The following is a 20,265-nucleotide window of genomic DNA, read 5'->3' on the forward strand; positions in this document are numbered from 1 at the left end:
TGATCTGAGGTACTGAATGATATGGGGGAGGGGAGGTCCGTCTGTGCTGAATGGAGGGGTCTGTGCGGAATGGGGGCTGTGCTGAAGGGGGGTTCATCTGTGCTGAATGGAGGGGTCTGTGCAGAATGGGGGGTCTGTGCTGATCGGAGTGGTCTGTGCTCGTTTTAGCTGCGCTATTCGGCCACTAGTGGGGAGCTTTTAACCCCTGCTAGCGTTTGAAGAAAGGGTTAAATGTGTATCACCGCTGCGAAAGCGCCCCCCTGAAAAAATGTCAGTGGACGCCCATGGGCCCCTTTCACATTGCTCCGCTGATCCCTGCTGAGAAGGCGGATGAGAAGTTTGTCTCTGCTCACTGTGCAGAGCAGAGACAGACCCAGTCCCACTCTCCTCTATAGGGAGACTGCAAGGTCCGATCAGGTCCACCTGAAAAACTGTCAGGTGGACCTGATCAGTGTGAAAGGGCCCTATATGGACATTGGAATTGATGTTCATCATAGTTTTCGTCAAATGACTGCCAAAAATATTTTCATTGATGGAATGAACACTACAGGAAATATAGCCAGGTCATTCTTTAAGTTTATTCATAGCAGTACAGTTTGTTTTTATCTACAGATGCCGTGTATCTGCATAGGCAGTTTGTTGGTAAATGTGAAGTCCGCCTGTGTAAATAAGGCCTTAGATGTGTGTGTATATATATATATATATATATACGCTACATCCATCTAAACGCGGTGGTAAAGACGCCACAGGGAATGGGCCCAATTTTGTTATTGAACCCAATTGGGCGCAGGTGTCTTCCTGTAATGGTGGGTATAGAATGTTTCCTCATCTTGTCCTATAAGGACCATGGTGAGTGACCCCAGGTATGTACCCCACCTCCTCCCATCTTCTAACAGACCTGAGTGGTGACTGCCTGTCCATGATACTAATTACCTTCCATTCATCCTTCCATCCCTGCCATGGCAGTCCGCTCTACCTGAGGACCTCTCTCTCCTCTCCCCTGACGTCATTCCCTTTTTTTTCCATCATGTCCCTATGTCACTTGTTCAGTAAGTAGCCATCCCCCCTCCTCTCCTCAGTCCCTTCTTTCACCTAATCCCTCCTTTCTTCTTCACAGAGCCCCCCTTTTCCCTCCCTCTCTCCATGTCAGTGCAGGCTGTCGGCGGATAGCCGGAGAAGAAGGCGCCTCTGTGTGTGTGTGACTGGCTGGCTGCACCGGGCAGATGCTGCGTGTGCTGCATGAGGGAGGACGGGGGAGCGGGGACATGACGGTGTGCGGCGGACAATGAGGATGGAAGAGAAGGAAAGGGAAGACAAGGACTGTGCCCCCGGCTCCTCCGTCTATTAGAGAGAGGGAACCTTCTACTACTAGGTGCCCGAGGACACAGGCACCTACCGACACAAGGTAACAACGAGACACCTACCTCTCCGCCGGGGCCTCCCACATTACAACAGCCGCCCTGCTCCCCAAACTAGTGAGGGGGGGGGGGGGGGGACGCAGTCATTGAGGGAAAATTCTGGTAGACGGTGTGTATAGTATGAGGGGGGTAACATCCTCATGTGGAGGCAATGGTGTGTACAACATGTGTACATGACTGGGCACCATGGAATGTTCTATCTATCAGGGTTAAAGTGTCCACTTTGTGTGGCAGAGGGAGCCCTGTGTATGACTGGCACTGAGAGCTTCCCAAAAATCCCTACACTTATCCCTATAGGATCCATCAGTGCCAGTCCTGGGAATGGGAGACAGAGGAGGCTGAGCTGTAATTACTGGATTGGTGTTGTGCAGCAGACAGGGTGGGCCAAATGTTAATCTGTTGTGTTCTCATATTGCAGGGGTAAGGCTGCTACTCATCCATTGCCCAACTTTAAGATTATCTCCAAATTCTATCTATCTATCTATCTATCTATCTATCTATCTATCTATCTATCTATCTATCTACGCCAGTGTCCATATATGATTACCTAACTGTAATATTGGCGAATTTAGGATTAAACAAAAAAAAATTCTAATATATATAAATCTTTCTATCTATCTATCGCACTGGTGTCCATATATGATTATCTAACTGTAATATTTCGGAGAGTCCAGGATTAAACTAAAAAAATATTTTAATGTATAAAATTCTATCTATCTATCTATCTATCTATCTATCTATCTATCTATCTATCTATCTATCTATCTATCTATCTATCTATCTATCACACTGGTGTCTGTATGATCACCTAACTGTAATATTGGCGAATTCAGGATTAAACAAAAAATGAAATAAAAATAATAAAAAAAAAATATATATATATATATATATATATATATATATATATAAATATATATATATATATATATATATATATATATATATATATATATATATATATATATATATATATATATATATATAATATTGTTTCTATCCATCTATCCCACGTGTGTCCATATATGATTCCCTAACTGTAATATTGGTAAGTTGGTAAAGAATAAATAAATAATAATAAAATAAATATATACATACATATATATATACATATATATATATATATATATATATATATATATAGGTATATATTTTATTTTTTATATCTGAACTTACCAACATTACAGTTAAATTAAAAAAAGTGGTGTATATAAAAAATATATGTGACCTCTCGTGTATTTTCCAACATAACTATAATATTGGTGAGCTCAAATAATTTTATATATATATATATATATATATATATATATATATATATATATATATATATACTGGATATAAAATATGTGGTCCATATCTATCCACATTAGTAGTTTTATATATATACACATATATTTTTGTTTTTATTGGAACTATTGGTGAGTTAAGATAAAAATATGTTATGTAGGTGATAATATATAATTATATATATTTGCAACATATGTAATTCAGTATATACTTTGAAAAATATTGCCGCTCAAACCTTTCCAGTCTATGTGGTTAACATACCTCATGTATAATTCAGTATATAATTACCTACTTGTAGTACTGGTGAGTTCAGCTTACATATATAGGCGCACACATATACATTGATATATACTATATGTAGGTACACACACCTTTTTGCGAGTAGGGCCCTGGCCCGGCTGTGAACAGAGGTGACAAGATACAGATGCAGCGGAAGTTTGTTATTCATACTAATTTTATGCAAAATAACCCAAACACAAAATTGCAGCATGAATATGTATGCATGTAATAAGCATATTTGAAATACAATAAATGATGCTCATAGACAGGCAGATTGTCATAGACTTAGATGGCTGTTCTGTTCTCTTTATTCTTCCATTGCTGTCCCAGCGGAGACTCAATTCTCTTGTGTTGGGTGAAGTGGATGCACCACCTGCGTGGTGAAAATTGGCTTTGTTGTCTCTACAGAAAAGGGAGCCATTGGTTCTCAGTTGCTCAGTTGCGGAGAAATATTCCAATGTGTTGGGAAAAATTCTGTGTGATTATGAGAATTAAGTACTCATTATTGCCCTCTAGAGTTACTCATGGCCCATGACCAGATTGTTTACCAATCGTAGCAAGTAATGCTCGAGTCAGATCACTTGCAATTATCAGGCTGTGCATGATTATGATTGCCTTAAAGCGATCCTGTCACCTCTCTCCAGCTGCTTTCTGAAATACCTCTCCAGCAGATGGCAAGTTAAATCTTTTCTGTCTTCATCAGCTCCTGGTTATCCAACACATCCAGGTATGTTTGTCAGCTTGTTCCCTGTTAGAGTCTTGGTTCTTCCCGCTGGTTTGCTGTAGTGACAGAGCAGACGGAGGAAGAAATTGGCTCCCAGCGAGGGACATGCGATTCGACACACCCGGAAGTGTCGGAAAGAAACAGTGCCCCAAGCTAATATAGACAGAAGATTTCTCTTGCTTACTGCTAAAAGAATAATAGCTAGATTCAGATAGGTTTACGCCGGCGTATCAGTAGATACGCCGTCGTAACTCTGAATCTACGCCGTCGTAAATTTAAGCGTATTCTGGAAACCAGATACGCTTAAATTAGGCTAAGATACGAGCGGCGTAAGTCTCCTACGCCGTCGTATCTTAGGGTGCATATTTACGCTGGCGGCTAGGTGGCGCTTCTGTTGAGTTCGGCGTAGAATATGCAAATGACTAGATACGCCGATTCACGAACGTACGTGCGTCCGTCGCAATTCGCTGTTTACGTTAGATATACGCCGGCGTAAAGATAAAGCTGCTCCCTAGGTGGCGCACCCCATGCAAGGTATGGACGTCGGAACAGGCCTATCTTTTTACGTCGTTTGCATAAGTCGTCTGCAAATCGGGCTTGAGGTAATTTACGTTCACGTCGAAACGGCGTACTTTGGAGCAATGCACACTGGGATATGTCCACGGACGGCGCGTGCGCCGTTCGTTAAAAACGTCAATCACGTCGGGTCACCAGTCATTTACATAAAACACGCCCCCCTGTTCCACATTTGAATTAGGCACGCTTAGGCCAGCCCATTTACGCTACGCCGCCGTAACTTAGGAGGCAAGTGCTTTGTGAATACAGCACTTGGCTCTCTAACTTACGGCGGCGTAGCGTATATGCCATACGCTACGCCTGCCTAACGTTGCGCCCGCCTACGTGAATCTGGCTATTAGTGTTCATTATCTTGTATTGCAGAGGGCAGCTGGCTGTATTTTCTTATAGAAGTGTCGGGGTGCATCAAAACGAAAGGTCTGCTGATTCTTTGAATCGCTCCCATAGAAAAAAGCGAAATGAAAAAAAAAAAAAAAAAAAATGGCATATTTGGTGAAAATTGAAAAGTATATTCACCTTACCCCTAGCTTCGGACCATGGCTCCTAGCTGAGGGTGACATAACAAGATCCTAGAAAAGTGATTATATGGTTTACTGATAGAGGACAAAAGCAACAGATTCACTTCAGTACTCACCTTTCCTTTGTTCTATAACAATCAATTTGGCCTCTGGGAAAAAAGAAAATACAAAAGCATGTGACCCCTTCTTCCCACCTGACAGCGCTGGTGCTTGCTGTTTGAGCATTCAGGCACCCAAAACTGACACATGGAGAGGTAAAGAGGCAAAGTGCGCTAACTCCTTAATAAAGAGTCTCTATCATTAATTTGTTTTATGGAATTTTCAAAAAAAAAAAAAAAGGCTTACTAGTGCTTACTAGTCTCTGTGGGTTGCATACAACAGCTTTGCTGTTTGCACTGTATGTGAAATTGGCTACAATTACACAGCCAGTTTTGTAAATGATGTGAATGGGAGAGAAATGTGCTAATCTGATTATCCATTTCTCACATTTGCTAAAAAATAAGCCAAAGCAAATAGAATGAAAATAGCCATAAATATTTCATGCACGGCTCATTTTACCCCTAGCTCCAGTGATTCTCTGAATCAGTGTTTTTTTTGGGGAAGTTTTGTGCAGAAACTGATAGATTTACGATAAAGATGCTATGAATTTGACATAATTACATATACAAACCAATCCAACAAAAAGGCAAAGATTACAGATATGATATCTCTTTGTTCTACGTTGTCAGTACAGGGCAAAGACAGGGCTTCCTATCACAGCATGTGCTATGATAGAGATACACTAGTGTGCATGTTTGCTGAAGAAGAAACCATTATTTCAGCAGGTGCATATTATGCAAGATTTTATAATTTCTTCCTTAGAAGAATAGCCGCTGTATCCAAATGTGTTATGCACAACTCTGTTTAGAGTATCATAAACGTTATAAATGCCAATGTGTTGTTTATTAGATTAGAATATATTTGAATGTGGGTTTTTAATGTTTATTTTTAATAAATATTTGAGTGTAGACATTATAGAGGAAACCAATTGAATCAATGTTATATTCGTTAAAAATACTTTAGGCAGAACTCGAAAAATAACAAAATTGCAATATTCACCTTCAATCCAGAAATTTCCTCTGCAGTACTTTTTTTATGGTGAGCACATCTTAATACACTTCTGCTGAGCCCTTGTTGACCTGGACCTGCCCCAACCTGTGAATGGACAGTGAAAAGAGAAGTAGCACAGTATTGAGCTCATATTTCCGCTATTATGTTTTCTCCTGCGCTTTCTCTTGCTGCCTGCACTGCACATGAACTAAATGGGTCCTTAAACTGCTTCTTCCACTCACATTCCAGTCCTTCTGTATATGGACTGCAAGAGGCCGATGCCAGGTCAAATTCCAGTACTTGCACTGCTTGCATTTAAAAAATGTATTCAATGATTTATTAATGATTACACAGTTTTTTTTATTTAAAGCATCCCTGATATTTTTTACTAAACAGTGGTTTGCACATATGGGGCCAGATTCACGTAGATCAGCGGATCTATAGATCCGCTCGATCTACGTGATTTAAGATCCGCTCCCGCAAGTTTGAGAGGCAAGCTAATTCACAAACCACTTACCTCCAAACTTGCGGCGGCGGATCCTAAATCCCCCTAAATCCCCCGGCGGAATTCAAATTCCGCGGCTAGGGGAAGTGTACTATTTAAATCATGCGCGTTCCCGCGCCGATTTAAATGCGCATGCGCGGGAACGCCCCCGGCGCCATTTTTAAATCGAAAATAAGATCCGACAGTGTAACACATTGTAACACTGTCGGATCTAAGCCCTATCTATGCGTAACTGATTCTATGAATCAGGCGCATAGATAGGACCAGTGTAAGTCAGAGATACGATGGTGTATCTGTAGATACACCGTCATATCTCTTTGTGAATCTGGCCCATTAACTCTGCCATTTCCTCTTTTATTTGAAGTGGCTCCCATCCCTGCATCTCCTGGGTGGGCCTACAAGCTCTAGTAGCTGAGAGCAGAGTGGCAAATTCCACATTTTCCAATACTCTCCAGCCTTCTAGCTTGCTTTCTTGCATGACTGGTGGTTATCACCAAATGATGATGCTGCAGTATTAGTGAGTGACATTGGGTACATGGATTCTTATGAGCCACCACATAATTTTCCACTGAGAATGGCCGCTAGTACTTGCAAGGAAGGGTCTCCAATATAAATTTCTGTTTTGGCTTTGCATAAAAAACTTTTGGACATGTCCTAAAATAAGTTTCACCACATCTTCTGTGTGGTACAACCAAAGACTCGGGGAACTGTATGCCCATCCTGATACGGCATGGTGGGCCAGAGAGTTTGATACATATTTTATTGTGCCATTGCCTGAGATCGTATTTTGGGTCTTTTACAGTGACTCTTCCAATTATTATCTTAGAAAAGTGGTTGCATGATCATACACAATCCAAAGGGGTCACTACAGCCTTTTGCATACAGTGGGACCTCAATCGTTTAATGATTGTTAGCAAACATGGGTTTCATACATTTCTAACTTATGCCGATTATGCTGGGGCTAAAGATAACTTGATTCCCTGATGTTTTAACCAATCATATGACATCATATGACATCCTGGGCTTTGTGCGGGGATATCTGAATGATGCCTGCAGCTACATGCATCATTTAGTCATCGGCTTTTTCAGCCGGCGATTCCCTACACCATAGGAATGATCATAGAGGCTGGCCAGCTGCTTCATCGTTCTTAAGGGTGGCGAGAGGGGACGTCCCCCCTGCTGCCACTCTCCGGTGCTTCTTCTGACTCACCGCTGTGATCGGTGAGTCAGAGAATGGATCTGCCGGCACCGGATGTTTACCATAGAGATTTCCGGCAGACCAGATGGTCGCCAGTGTCTCTATGATCGTCGGAGGCCAGGCGCGATGTTATGACGTCACGCTCGGGCTCTGCATTCAAACAAACGGTGCTGCCTTGGCTGGAGGTGAGATGTGGGGTCTTATTGACCCCATATCTTACTGTAAAGAGGACTGATCATGCCATATTCCTATTACAAGGGATGTTTACATTCCTTGTAATAGGAATAAAAGTGATAAAAATTTTTTTTTTTTTTGAAAGTGTCAAACGAAAAAATTTAAAGTAAAATTAACATTAAAAAAATATATATATATATTTTTAAAGTGCCCCTGTCCCGTGTGCTTGCACGCAATAGCAAACGCATGCGTAAGTCCCGCTCGCATATGAAAAACGGTGTTCAAACCACACATGAGAGGTGTCGCCGCGAACGTTAGAGTGAGAGAAATAATTCTAGACCTAGACTTCCTCTGTAACTCAAAACATGTAACCAGTAAAAAAAATTAAAGCGTGGCCTATGAGGATTTTGAATACCGAAGTTTGGCACCATTCCACGAGCGTGTGCAATTTTGAAGCGTGATATGTTAGGTATCTGTTTACTCGGTGTAACTTCATCTTTCACATTATGCATAAAAATTGGGCTAACTACTGTTTTTTTATTTTTAAAGCATGAAACTGTTTTTATTATAAAAAAACGTGTTTGAAAAATTGCTGCGCAAATACTGTGCGAGATAAAAAGTTGCAATGACCGGCATTGTATTCTTTAGGGTCTCTGCTAAAAAACATATATAATGTTTGAGGGTTCTATGTAATTTTCTAGCAAAAAAATTATGATTTTTACATGTAGGAGAGAAATGTCAGAATTGGCCTGGTTGGCAAGTGGTTAAAGTGGAGTTCCACCCATAAATATAACATTACATCAGTAGTTTAAAAAAAATTTCATTAGTCCTTTACAAATTTTTTTTTTTTTTTTTTTAGATGCCTTCAAAGTGTTGTTGCTAGGCAGAATAGTTAATCTTCCCACTTCCTGCACCTAGGTGCTTAATGCACCGCACAGACTCCTGGGAATGTAGTGGGTGTAACTTTCCAGGAGTCTGTGCACTCCCCAGTCTCAAAGAATCATGTGACTTGGACAGCACAGGTGCTGAAGCCTGATCTGACACTGCTTGTGCAGCACTGAGCATGTGCGAGATCTGGAAGGCTGAAATCCAGGAAGTCATACAGTCTGGCTTCATGATGCCCACACTTAAGATGGCCCCAGTCAATTTCTATTTTATAAAGTGTCTAAATGCTGTAACAACCTAACAAAACGGACCTTAGTTTACAGACTAACTTTACTAGAATACATTAAGCTTGTGTATTACAGGGGTATTTATATATAAAAAGTGAAATTGTGGCCGGAAATCCGCTTTAACCACTTAAGGACCACCCACTGTATATATACGTCCTCTTTTTAAACATGGATATCTCAGTAACGGCAGCAGCTGCTGCCACAACTGAGATATCCATGTTTTCAGTGGGCAGTCCGGTAAACGATAACGGCGGTCTCCGCGGCGGATTCGCCGCGAGATCGCCGTTATCGGTGGCGGGAGAGGGGCCCCCCCCCCTCCCGCCGCTTTTCCGCGCCCTCCGCCGCTTACCGGAGCCGTCGGTAGCGGCGGAGGAGATCCGATGCTGCCGCCTTGTGTGTGAGGACTTGAGTGAGGGCAAGATGGCCCCCACCCGTCCTCATAGCTCTGCTGGGCGGAAGTGACGTCAAAACGTCAGTCCCGCCCAGCCTCTTAAAGAGACAATTTTTTTTCTGTCATTTTTTTAAATGAAAAATTTTCCTTTTTTTTTTTTTTTTTTTGCATTTAAGCCTAAATATGAGATCTGAGGTCTTTTTGACCCCAGATCTCATATTTAAGAGGACCTGTCATGCTTTTTTCTATTACAAGGGATGTTTACATTCCTTGTAATAGGAATAAAAGTGATCATTTTTTTTTTTTTTTATATTTTAGTGTAAAAAATAATAAAATCAATAAAATTAAATGAGAAAACAAAAAAAAAAATTTTTTTAAAGCGCCCCGTCCTGACGAGCTCGCGCGCAGAAGCGAACGCATACGCAAGTAGCGCCCGCATATGAAAACGGTGTTCAAATCATACAAGTGAGGTATCGCCGCGATCGTTAGAGCGAGAGCAATAATTATAGCCCTAGAGCTACTCTGTAGCTCAAAAAATGCAACTTATAGAATTTTTTAAACGTCGCCTATCTAGATTTTTAAGGGTAAAAGTTTGACGCCATGCCACGAGCGGGCGCAATTTTAAAGCGTGACATGTTGGGTATCATTTTACTCGGCGTAACATTATCTTTCACAATATATAAAAAAATTGGGCCAAATTTATTGTTGTGTTATTTTTTAATTCAAAAAAGTGAATTTTTTCCAAAAAAAGTGCGCTTGTAAGACTGCTGCGCAAATACGGTGTGACAAAAAGTATTGCAATGACCGCCATTTTATTCTCTAGGGTGTTAGAAAAAAAAAATATATAATGTTTGGGGGTTTTAAGTAATTTTCTAGCAGAAAAAAATGTTTTAGTCTTGCAAACACCAAATCTGAAAAACACCTGTGGTCTTTAAGTGGTTAAGCACAGTGGACAAAATGATAGAATTTTAATTTAAGCATAGGCTTTACTATACCCTATTTCACTCCAGCTGTCTGCGTCATGACAGTGCCAACATGGGCCTGAATATTCTATAACAATATGTTCCTCTTAAATTCTCTAGCATTATATTTCAGCTAATACTGTTTTATGCCCCAAAAGTGATTCTACTGCATTGGAGAGACCTGAACTCACTACACGTTAATATGGCAATTGAACTTGCCAACGATAACCAAATACAAACCTATTCAGTGGGTGCCCCTAAAAGTTGAATGAAATATGGGACTCATGGCTGGGGAAAAACGAATTCTGTGTTTTAGATGATCATGTTATCTTATACGCTGTTTTCTTGGTGGCGCTGAAGAGGACTAGAGTTAATGTGTGTGAATAGGTGTCTGTATTGTTATTGCTGTTGCTGATACAGGTTTGGCGCTGACAGTACCAATTCAGTGCTTGCTTATTATTACATTGCTATTAAGTCACATATCTAAAAATTCAATGGGATCGTTTGGGAGCTCATGCCGGATTGGGACATTTAATACAGGTGTAGAATTTTTGGGCCCTTCTCTTTGGGGATTCGTCCGTTCTTATTTCTATCCTTCAAGTTTCTTCTTTGGAGTGGAATCACTAGCAATCCCTGGAGGGGCACTTGGGCAAAATTGGCCAGGAATTTTTTATAGATTCCTTTTGGATAAAAATATATCTGGCTGGTACAAGAACACACACACACTAGTCCCATTATTCACAGGAGCTCCCATTGTGTTCTTATAATTTAAAGATAGGAGTGAGGCAATCTGCGGGCTTCGGTCTGTGTTTTGTACAGGCGAGGGCTTTGCTCTTTGTAATGTGCACGGGGGGCTTTGGTCTGTGTAATGTGCAGGGGGGGGGCTTTGGTCTGTGTAATGTGCAGGGGAGGCTTTAAAATGTAAAAGGGGCTTTTGAAAGTTTTTTTCCCTTAAACTTCCCTCTTTAAATTAGGGTGCGTGTTATACGCCGATAAATACGGTAATAAATATTTTTCAATTTTTTTATATTCTCTTTAGAGTGACTTTTCATATTCAGCACCTTTAAAATCCCATATCCTGTACATTAATTATTTTCACATTTCTAAGAACTCAAAAATAAACACCTTTTATATCTAAATTCAGCTTTAAATGTATTTTTAATAGTATCCCAATCTGCCTTTGTACCAGCCCCCATAACACCTTGTACATCTGACTAGGAGAGGTAGGCGATGTACTGTAGCTTATCAGATACTGCAGTGCACGGTTTTGTGAAACTAACAAATAAAGTTTACTGATTGGAGAAAGAGCAGAGAGAGGACCTCATCAGTGGAATTCCTTCACTCTCTATACACAGCGGAGAAAAGAAATTGTTCAGGAATTTGCATAGTGTCTGTCAGAGGTGTCTGGATTAGTGCTTGGTGTGCTCTTGTACCTTTAAAGGAGGGGTGGCTTCCCTTCAGTTCACCTGCCCCTGTCTATCCATTAAAATGCATGTGCCTCCACTGTGGGGACGCTCATTGTTTAGTGTTAGGACCACAGATATTACAGGGTGCCTTGGCGCGGCTCTGTGGCTCACGCATGTGTTTGCAAATGCGTGCGGACTGAACCCCTGTTTTTAACGCATACTGTAGACAGGTTAATTGGTTTTCTGCAAGCTGGTCGGTAAGTAGGCTTGGTTTTTCCCTGGGCATTCCCCAGGTTTTTGTTGGTGTCTGGATTAGGTCTGACTACCTAAGAAGCATGCAGGTGAATGTAGAACGATTTTTGTTGGCTAGACTAACTACGTGTTTGACCTATATGGATTAACTGCATTTAGTAAAGGCCCTGTGTAACAGTGGAATGGTGCAGAATCATTTCTTCATTTCTACTCACTCATGACGTATTGGATTGTGGCCAAGAATTCCTTCACTGAGTGATAGCAGTGGTGAGAACCCCTTGAATGTATATCTATACACTGCCTAACCCCAGGATTGGCAGTAATACTTCAGCCTCTAAGTGGAAGCAGGCAGAGGCACAGGTGTGCAACTATCTGATTTCCTTTGATTATAAATGCATAAATTAGAAAACGGGATGAACAGAATTATAATTTTACTTTGCTGCTAAGACAGTTCACACAAACTGTATGTATTTAGCTGTTTGCCTACAGTTACACTTTCAGTGAAAAGGATGACTGCAGCATTTACCTAACTGTTCAATATAACCTCCGTTCATCACATAGGCATATATTATATAAACCTCAGATGTACATATTGTACAGATTATACATATTGTGCTGTGTTTTATAACTTTGTGTCACCTCTGGTCCCTGCTGCCTGTTAAGGACACACAGACTCCTCCCTTAAAAAAATCAAAAACAAGACTATACATTTATAAAGAACAGTACTGTGCTGTACAAATGTACAATGCATTCTGCTTGCTTTGGGACTCCAAGGCAAGCATAAAACCATTGATAATGAAAAAAGGTGCAGGGTCACATGATCGATCAAAACTGTGCAGCATTAAACAGAGAGAACACTGTGGGATGATGTAGACTCAGCACCATGACCTGCATTTTATGATGGCTGGAATAACATGATGGTATCTGCTCTTCACTATAAATTACCTCTAGTGCTCAAAAATGTTTTGTTTTATCAAAGTTCCATTATATTGATTGAAAGGATACATTTATCCTTTAACCCATACTCAGCTAGTACTGCCTTAACCACTCCCCCCCCCACCCCCGAAAGATTTACCCCCCTTCATGACCAGGCTTTTTTTGTTATACAGCACTGCATTATTTTAATTGACAATTGCGCGGTCATGCAATGCTGTACATAAATACAATTTATGTCCTTTTCCCCCCACAAATAGAGCACTCTTTTGGTGATATTTGATCACCACTGAATTTTTTTTAGCTAGAAACAAAAAAAGACCAAAAATTTTGGGGGGAATTTTTTCTTTTTTTTTTGGGAAAGCAGGGGGAAGTAATGCGCAAACCACACGGGTAATAAAAAATCGAATAACCTAAATATGCAGCAGCCACAACAAGGTGTTCACACACTGATAACAATGAAAAATAGGGAGAGATGTGTGGCGCTTGCTAAAAAAAATAGATAACTCCTATGCAAATATGCAATGACCTTAGTGCTCAGATAATCATGTGCAAAATGTTGTGCAGAATATTGTGCAAATAACGCAAATAAATATGTAAACATCCACTGTGCCAACACACAACTTCTGTGCAAATACACAATACGGATAAAACTGCAGGATATTGTGCAAATAATGCAAATAAATATGTAAACATCAACTGTGCCGACACAACTCATGTGCAAACACACAATACCGATAAACCTGTGCAAAAAATATCCTTTGAAAAAGTCACATGGACAGTGACACAACACCTCGGAGAATGAGAGCCGTGATGACGTCACTTCCGGTCGCGGCCGAGACCAAAAGTTTGTTTCCTATTGCTGTTTTTACCCATTTTAATTGTAAGTGCATTACTTAATTATCGATTAAAATATTGTTCCAAATTACTACACTATGGAGCCCCCTTCTTCCTCTCTCTACCATTGAGTCTGAAAATCCAGGGAATCTGACTGGGATTGTGAGCAGACAGGGAATCACTGTACCAGGCACCATTCAGCTACTGTGGATCATCTAAAAGGCCTTTTATATTAGCCAATGAGATGAGAGGCTGGGGAAACATGGGCACCTGGACTGGATGAAGGCATTAGCACTCTATCTCTGAGAAGTTATTGATTTCATAGCATACCCACCTGGAGCGGTGACTCCCTTCTACTCTGCACTTAGAACTGTACTTTGCTCTGGTTTTATTGGATCACAGAGATTTTTCATTTACACATTTTTTCTTTTTAAGGTGGATCTGCACATATCTTGATCACAGAGAACTTATAGATTGACATACACAATTTCTTGTCTGCACATTTTTGCACTATTGTTTGTTGGTTATTCATTTGCATATTTGCACATTTAATTTATTGCACAGGTTTATCCGAACTGTGTATTTGTACATGAGTTGTGTGTCGGCACAGTTGATGTTTACATATTTATTTGTGTTATTTGCACAATATCTTGCACAGTTTTATTCGTATTGTGTATTTACCCAGGAGTTGGGTGTATGCACAGTGGATATTTACATATTTATTTGCGCTATTTGCACAATATTCTGCACAACATTTTGCACATGATTATTTGAGCACTAAGGTCATTGCTTATTTGCATAGGAGTTATCTATTTATTTTAGCAAGTGCCACATCTCTCCCTATTTTTCAAATAAACTTTTTTACCTTCTGGAATAAAGCATATCCATTAAAAAATAAATAAATAAATCGACTTTCTTCATAAATGTAAGCCAATATGTCTTCTGCTACATATTCTTGATAAAAAAAAAATCCTGATAAGAGTATATTGTGCTATTGTACTATGGTGTATACAGGGCTCAAAATTTCAAGTCCTGAGCTACTAGCCAGGCCTCAAGAGTTACTCGCCACCAGTTGCCCCACCTAATTCATACACTGCCCTGCGCCTAATTGCACCCGTAAACACGCCCTTGTAGATTATCTCATGGAATGACAATGTTTTATGCAGAATCAAGTTACAAAATTAATTATTACCAACAACAACTTTAACAAAATGGGACAGGGCACTGTGGGTAGACCAGAGGGACAGGGCACTGGGGGCAGACCAGAGGGACAGGGCACTGGGGGCAGACCGGAGGGATAGGGCACTAGAACTGTGTCTCTTCCCCATTCTCTTCCTGTCTCCTCTGCAACTCCCATCCATCCTCTATCTCTCTCATTCATCTCATCATCAGAAGCCTGTGTGTGCGGCTCCACGCTTGCATGTCCCCACTTCCCCCTTTTATTCAGGCTGGCAGAGAGGAGAGGAGCTGCAGCACAGCGGGAGGGAGTACAATCCAGCGCTGAGATCCACACAACTGCACAGCCATTGACACCATAGCACAGCGCACACTGACAGTGCACAGCACACATTGAGACCAGTCTGTTCACAGTGCTCAGGCTAAACTGTTGGACACTTACATAGAGCACAAGGAGAAGAAAAATGCACAAACTGGAAGGCTGCCGCTCTCATGTCAGGTCAACTTTCAGTGAGCGCTGCACCGGAGTGGTAATTTTTGCAATCCTCCACCTCACTCATTACTCTCTGCTCTCCAGCTACATTGGTCGGGGCCCGGGGGAGGGGGGCAGGCTCAGAGAGGTCATACTGTTAGGTCCCATGGCATAATGAGAATTGTAAGTAGAGCACCTGTGTACTGCTCTGCCTGTGCGCGGCTCACCAGACTACTTTTCCCGAGCATGCACCTTTCCTCTTTGGCCGCCAATCTCATCGGGACTCTAAGTGTAGGCACAGATTGGAGGGAGATTGGTCATGCAGCCCTGTCATCACTCGCCCCCAACTTAAATCCACTCGCCAAATGCTAGTAGGCGAGTGGAAATTTTGAGGGCTGGTGTATATATACACGATATTGTGGCAAACTAAGTGACGCTTTTGACAGTAATCAGTGCTAAACATATACACTGTACTAATGACACTGGCTGGGAAGGGGTTAAACATCTAAGGTGATCAAAGAGTTAAATGTGTGCTTAACCAGCGTTTTTGTGTTAACTGTGTGGTGCTTTTACTATGGGATGTGCTTGATTTTATTCACTTTGCAGGGACACAAAATCCAGCACATCCTCTCTGACAGGACAGATCTTTGTCTTGCTTACATAGGCAGTGCTCTGCTCTGTCATTCTCCTCGCCGATCAGCAGGTCCCAGTGGACATCCATTGGCTGGCACCTGCTAATCGGCATCTGCTGTGACTAATCACAGCAGAAGCAGCGCACCCCCTACCTGGAAGTGCCAGATCACATACTAGGTACAGGAGAGCCACCTTGCCACTGTAAAATGGTGTGATGCAGTTGGCAAGTAGTTAATGGGGACTTTTTTTATTTGCTCAGTTGCTCTCTATTTTATGAGTTTCCCAACAAGATGATCAGGGCTGTTCTGGCAGCAATCTTAGGTTTTTCGGTGGGAAGGGAGTGCCCAGGAAATCGGCGAGAGTATTAAGGCACTTCCGGTTCACCGGTTGTAAACAAACCACTAGTGGTTTGTAAAAAGCATCGGATCATACTGATCTTGGTATGATCCAAAGCTTTTTATGGCAGGAGTGACATCTGGGGTCTATTTAGCCACTAGGATTGCGTTTATAAGAAAGAGCTCCTCCGACTCTAAAAAAAACAATATTCGGACAGTGCCTGCAGCTACTGGCATCATTCCAGTATAACTACTCAAAGTCGGGCAATGTACCGGAACATCGTCTGGCGTTAAGTGATTAAACAACAATCAGATCCCTCTAAGGGTCTGCTATATATTTTGGGGGACCTTTGGAAGGGTCTGTGTTCTGTTTTTTCTTTGCAGTAGCACATCCTACCGCAAGAATGAAGTCCCCAAAATAATTCTGATATGCCTGGTATAGATTTTAAGGTAGTACCTAATGTAAAAAAAAATAAAAAAGGTGTGAGGCCCCCAAGGAAATCCTTACCAGCTTGAAGTCCCCCTAAAAATCTATACCATACCATATACAGCATGAAGCCCCCCCTAAAAATCGATACCATACCATATCCAGACCCTTACGCTGAGCTCACAGCCTGGCTGGTCAGGAAAGGGGGAGGAAGAGCATTCCCTCAAAATTATGGAAGGGGTGCCTTGCCAGGGCAGACCCTTCTTGGCAAAGCACTTTGTCCCCATGTTGTTAAGGACAAGGCCTCTTCCTCACAATCCTGGCTGGTGGTTGTTGGGGTCTGGGGGTAGAGAGCTTAAAGGGCCCCCAGATACCGCCCCTGCATGTGAGTGAGTAAGGGGTAAATAGTACCCCTACTTATTCATATAAAAAATTGTCACTTAGAAATAAAGACACCCAACGTTTGACAAGTCCTATATTGCTAAAATAAAACTCCCCAAAAAAGTCCTTTGCTGTAAATACATTGTCAATCAAGATTCCCACAGAAAAAAAAATGACCTAGTGCACACAACTAATCTCAATAGGGTACCACTAGCTGAATTGCAACTCCCTGAGCTGTTATCAGCTAAATAAGGGAAAGGGCAGGGATAGTAGTGACATGTGGCCATATTTAAACAATGATGTAATACCTCTGATTCCCGCCCATTCGCGTATGTAATCAGGGATTCCCTGCCATGTAAGTGAATGGACAAGGTGACATCAGTGGTTAGTAAGGACACGGCAAGTGACCCGCTGCTTCGTTAGCATCCATTGACAGCCTGATGATATCATGTTTGCCCATGACAAATGCCCCCAATGTTTGGCATTCAGAAGAACATCTGAACACTAAGCTCATCCGTACTCCTTACAGGTTCAGGAAGTTAAAAAATAGATTTCCCGTAGATCCGACTGGCGTAACTATGTTACACCGTCGTATCGTAACCGCATATTTACGCTGGCCGATAGGTGGCGCTTCCATCTAATTCCGCGTCGAGTATGCAAATTAGCTAGATACACGAATTCACGAACGTACGCCCAGCCGACGCAGTACATTTACGCCGTTTACGTTAGGCTTTTCCCGGCGTATAGTTACCCCTGCTATATGGTGGCGTAAGTGCGGCGTACCAATGTTAAGTATGGCCGTTGTTCCCGCAACGAAATTTGAAGATTTTACGTCGTTTGCGTAACTCGCCCGTGAATGGGGCTGGACGTAATTTACGTTTACGTCAAAACCAATACGTCCTTGCGGCGTATTAGGAGCAATGCACACTGGGAGATTTCCACGGACAGCGCATGCGCCGTTCGTAAAAAACGTCAATCACGTCGGGTCACACAACATTTACATAAAACACGCCCCCCTGTTCCAAATTTGAATTAGGCGGGCTTACGCCGGCCGATTTACGGAGCAAGTGCTTTGAGAATACAGCACTTGCCCGTCTAAGTTGCGGAGGCGTAACATAAATCAGATATGCTACGCACGCAGAAGGATACGCGATCGTACGTGAATCTGGCCCTAAGTTTCACACAAGACAAGTTCTATTATGTTTTGTATTTTTTTATTTGTTTTGGAAAGAGCAGAGGAAAGTTAAAATGTCTGCCTGTGAATCTAGTTGGAGACCGTTTCCTTAATTTTTTTGACCCTTTGACTCCTGGACAAGAAATTATGAATAGAACATCTATTATGGTTTGGTCTCAAATAGTTGCCGACACCCCTGATGAACAGAAAAAAATGGAGGATCCCCCAGGGTGGGGCTTTTTAGGCAACAGTAGTACAAGTAGTCATGGTAGATACAAAATATATAATAGTTTAATAATAACAGGACGGTATCAAACAACGTTCAGTAAACGTATATAGTACAAAGGTTTAAAAACAACACATTAATGGGGTGTATTGGAAAAAAGGTGAAGAGTCCACAATATAAATACTGGGCCCAACGCGTTTCGGGTTTCCTTCTTCAGGGACCGAAGTATGTGTGGAGTCAGAAAGTGTAACAGACAACTTTTCTAGAAAACAAATAAATGACAATGTGTTGAAAATAATAACATTAAACTGGTACAGATAAGAAAAAATCATACCACCCGAGAAGTTTCAACCGCTCAGCACACCCCTTAAAAGGACATCGCAATCGGGACGCATGGCAAGCCTCAGATGGTAAGGAGAGGAGTGAGGACTGGCATCTAATATCAATCACAGCGTAGCAAGACCTTTGGCCCGAAGTGTCACAGCGTAAAAGTTTATTGATTGTATATATATATATTTTTACCTGTCCAGAATATAAATAAGAGGACAGGATAATATCAACGGTGCCGCAGGCAACAAAAACGAAAAAGAACGCAAAAAAGGATCGCAAAAAAGAAAGCTGAACCAAGATTTTATATATGAGGCTAGAGACATACCTGTAATGACAAAAAGTGGCCAGAGAGGTCAGTAGAGGGATCGGAAGCTAAAAAATAAATGAAAGAAATAAATCCCAGTTTAGAGATGTACAGAGTATAGGAAATGGCATGTAAAGCAATAGTATGGGGGTCAGGGTGGGAAACATGAAGGGACAAGGTACTTACATGGGAAGAAAACACAAGCAGTGTAGAGTGTGTACAGCTGCTGCAGCCATCCAGCAATGTCTGACATTGTGGAAATGGGAGGAAGACACAGACAGCAGTTTCAGTCTTTACTCATTCTAATGAAAACAAATATCTCCCAACTTGAGAGATTTTTCATCACTTTCGTTCCTGATAGGGAGTGTGTAAAAAGATCCATTGTAGGGACACAATCAGTTATAAAAACCTGATAGAGGCTCCAACCCTTCCTTGCACGATCCAAAATAAAAATAAAAAGTTATGCCTGGTGTTGGGCTTTATGAAATAATTCTGAAAGTGGAAAATTTATTGGTATCCTCATCCCACTGCAAAAGATAATACAGATAATTAACCACATATCATTTTGTTTGCGGAATAGCCTAAATCTCACAAGAACTCACTTCTGCAAGGTGTTTGAACATCATCTTGCACTAATTGGGCTACTCAACATTCCCTGGAATCTCTTTGGAAGAATAGTGACATCGACCCACACAGTACAGAAGTAGGGGGAAGTATATTTAATAACTGACAAAAACTGTAGAAAATAATATGGGAACAGAAGTGGGAGTTATTGCCCATAGTGATTGGTCAGGTTTCGTATTTAATTCTCCTACAAAATTAAACCTGGAATCTGGATACTCTGGTTTGCATCTTTTTTCTCATTTCCTTCCTTCATTTTATTTATAAACAGACCCCTTGTGATCACACATAATGACAATATCACTAAAATAACTTTTTTATACTCCTGACATGGACATAAACATGCACAGTTGTGTCTTTGAAGCGTTTTCCCTCAGAAGATCTACTCTAGCCAATGGTCCTTGTAGCTCAGTCATCATCCTTTCCCGTTAAAGTGACACATGTCTGACAGGGATCATGTAATGTCAC

The 20,265-nt window shown here is 41.4% G+C and overlaps 1 protein-coding gene and 1 long non-coding RNA gene across 3 annotated transcripts in view; one reads left to right on the forward strand and one right to left on the reverse strand.

Moving 5' to 3' along the window:
* The first annotated feature begins 1,096 nt into the window (after window positions 1–1,096).
* Window positions 1,097–20,265, forward strand: part of GRIK4 (glutamate ionotropic receptor kainate type subunit 4) — a 489,165-nt gene continuing 469,996 nt past the window's right edge. For both annotated transcript variants that reach the window (XM_040325544.1, XM_040325543.1), the window contains exon 1: window positions 1,097–1,405. The gene's annotated coding sequence lies outside the window, so the exon portion shown is untranslated. The remainder of the gene's footprint in view (window positions 1,406–20,265) is intronic.
* Window positions 18,900–19,453, reverse strand: LOC120915221. Its single transcript, XR_005743851.1, has 3 exons — window positions 19,363–19,453; window positions 19,198–19,244; window positions 18,900–19,064 (listed from the first exon to the last, which is right to left on the reverse strand). It is a non-coding gene; the product is annotated as an uncharacterized LOC120915221 (long non-coding RNA).

The sequence above is a fragment of the Rana temporaria genome, chromosome 10 (genome assembly GCF_905171775.1).
Source record: "Rana temporaria chromosome 10, aRanTem1.1, whole genome shotgun sequence".
In the NCBI taxonomy this organism is placed as follows: domain Eukaryota; kingdom Metazoa; phylum Chordata; class Amphibia; order Anura; family Ranidae; genus Rana; species Rana temporaria.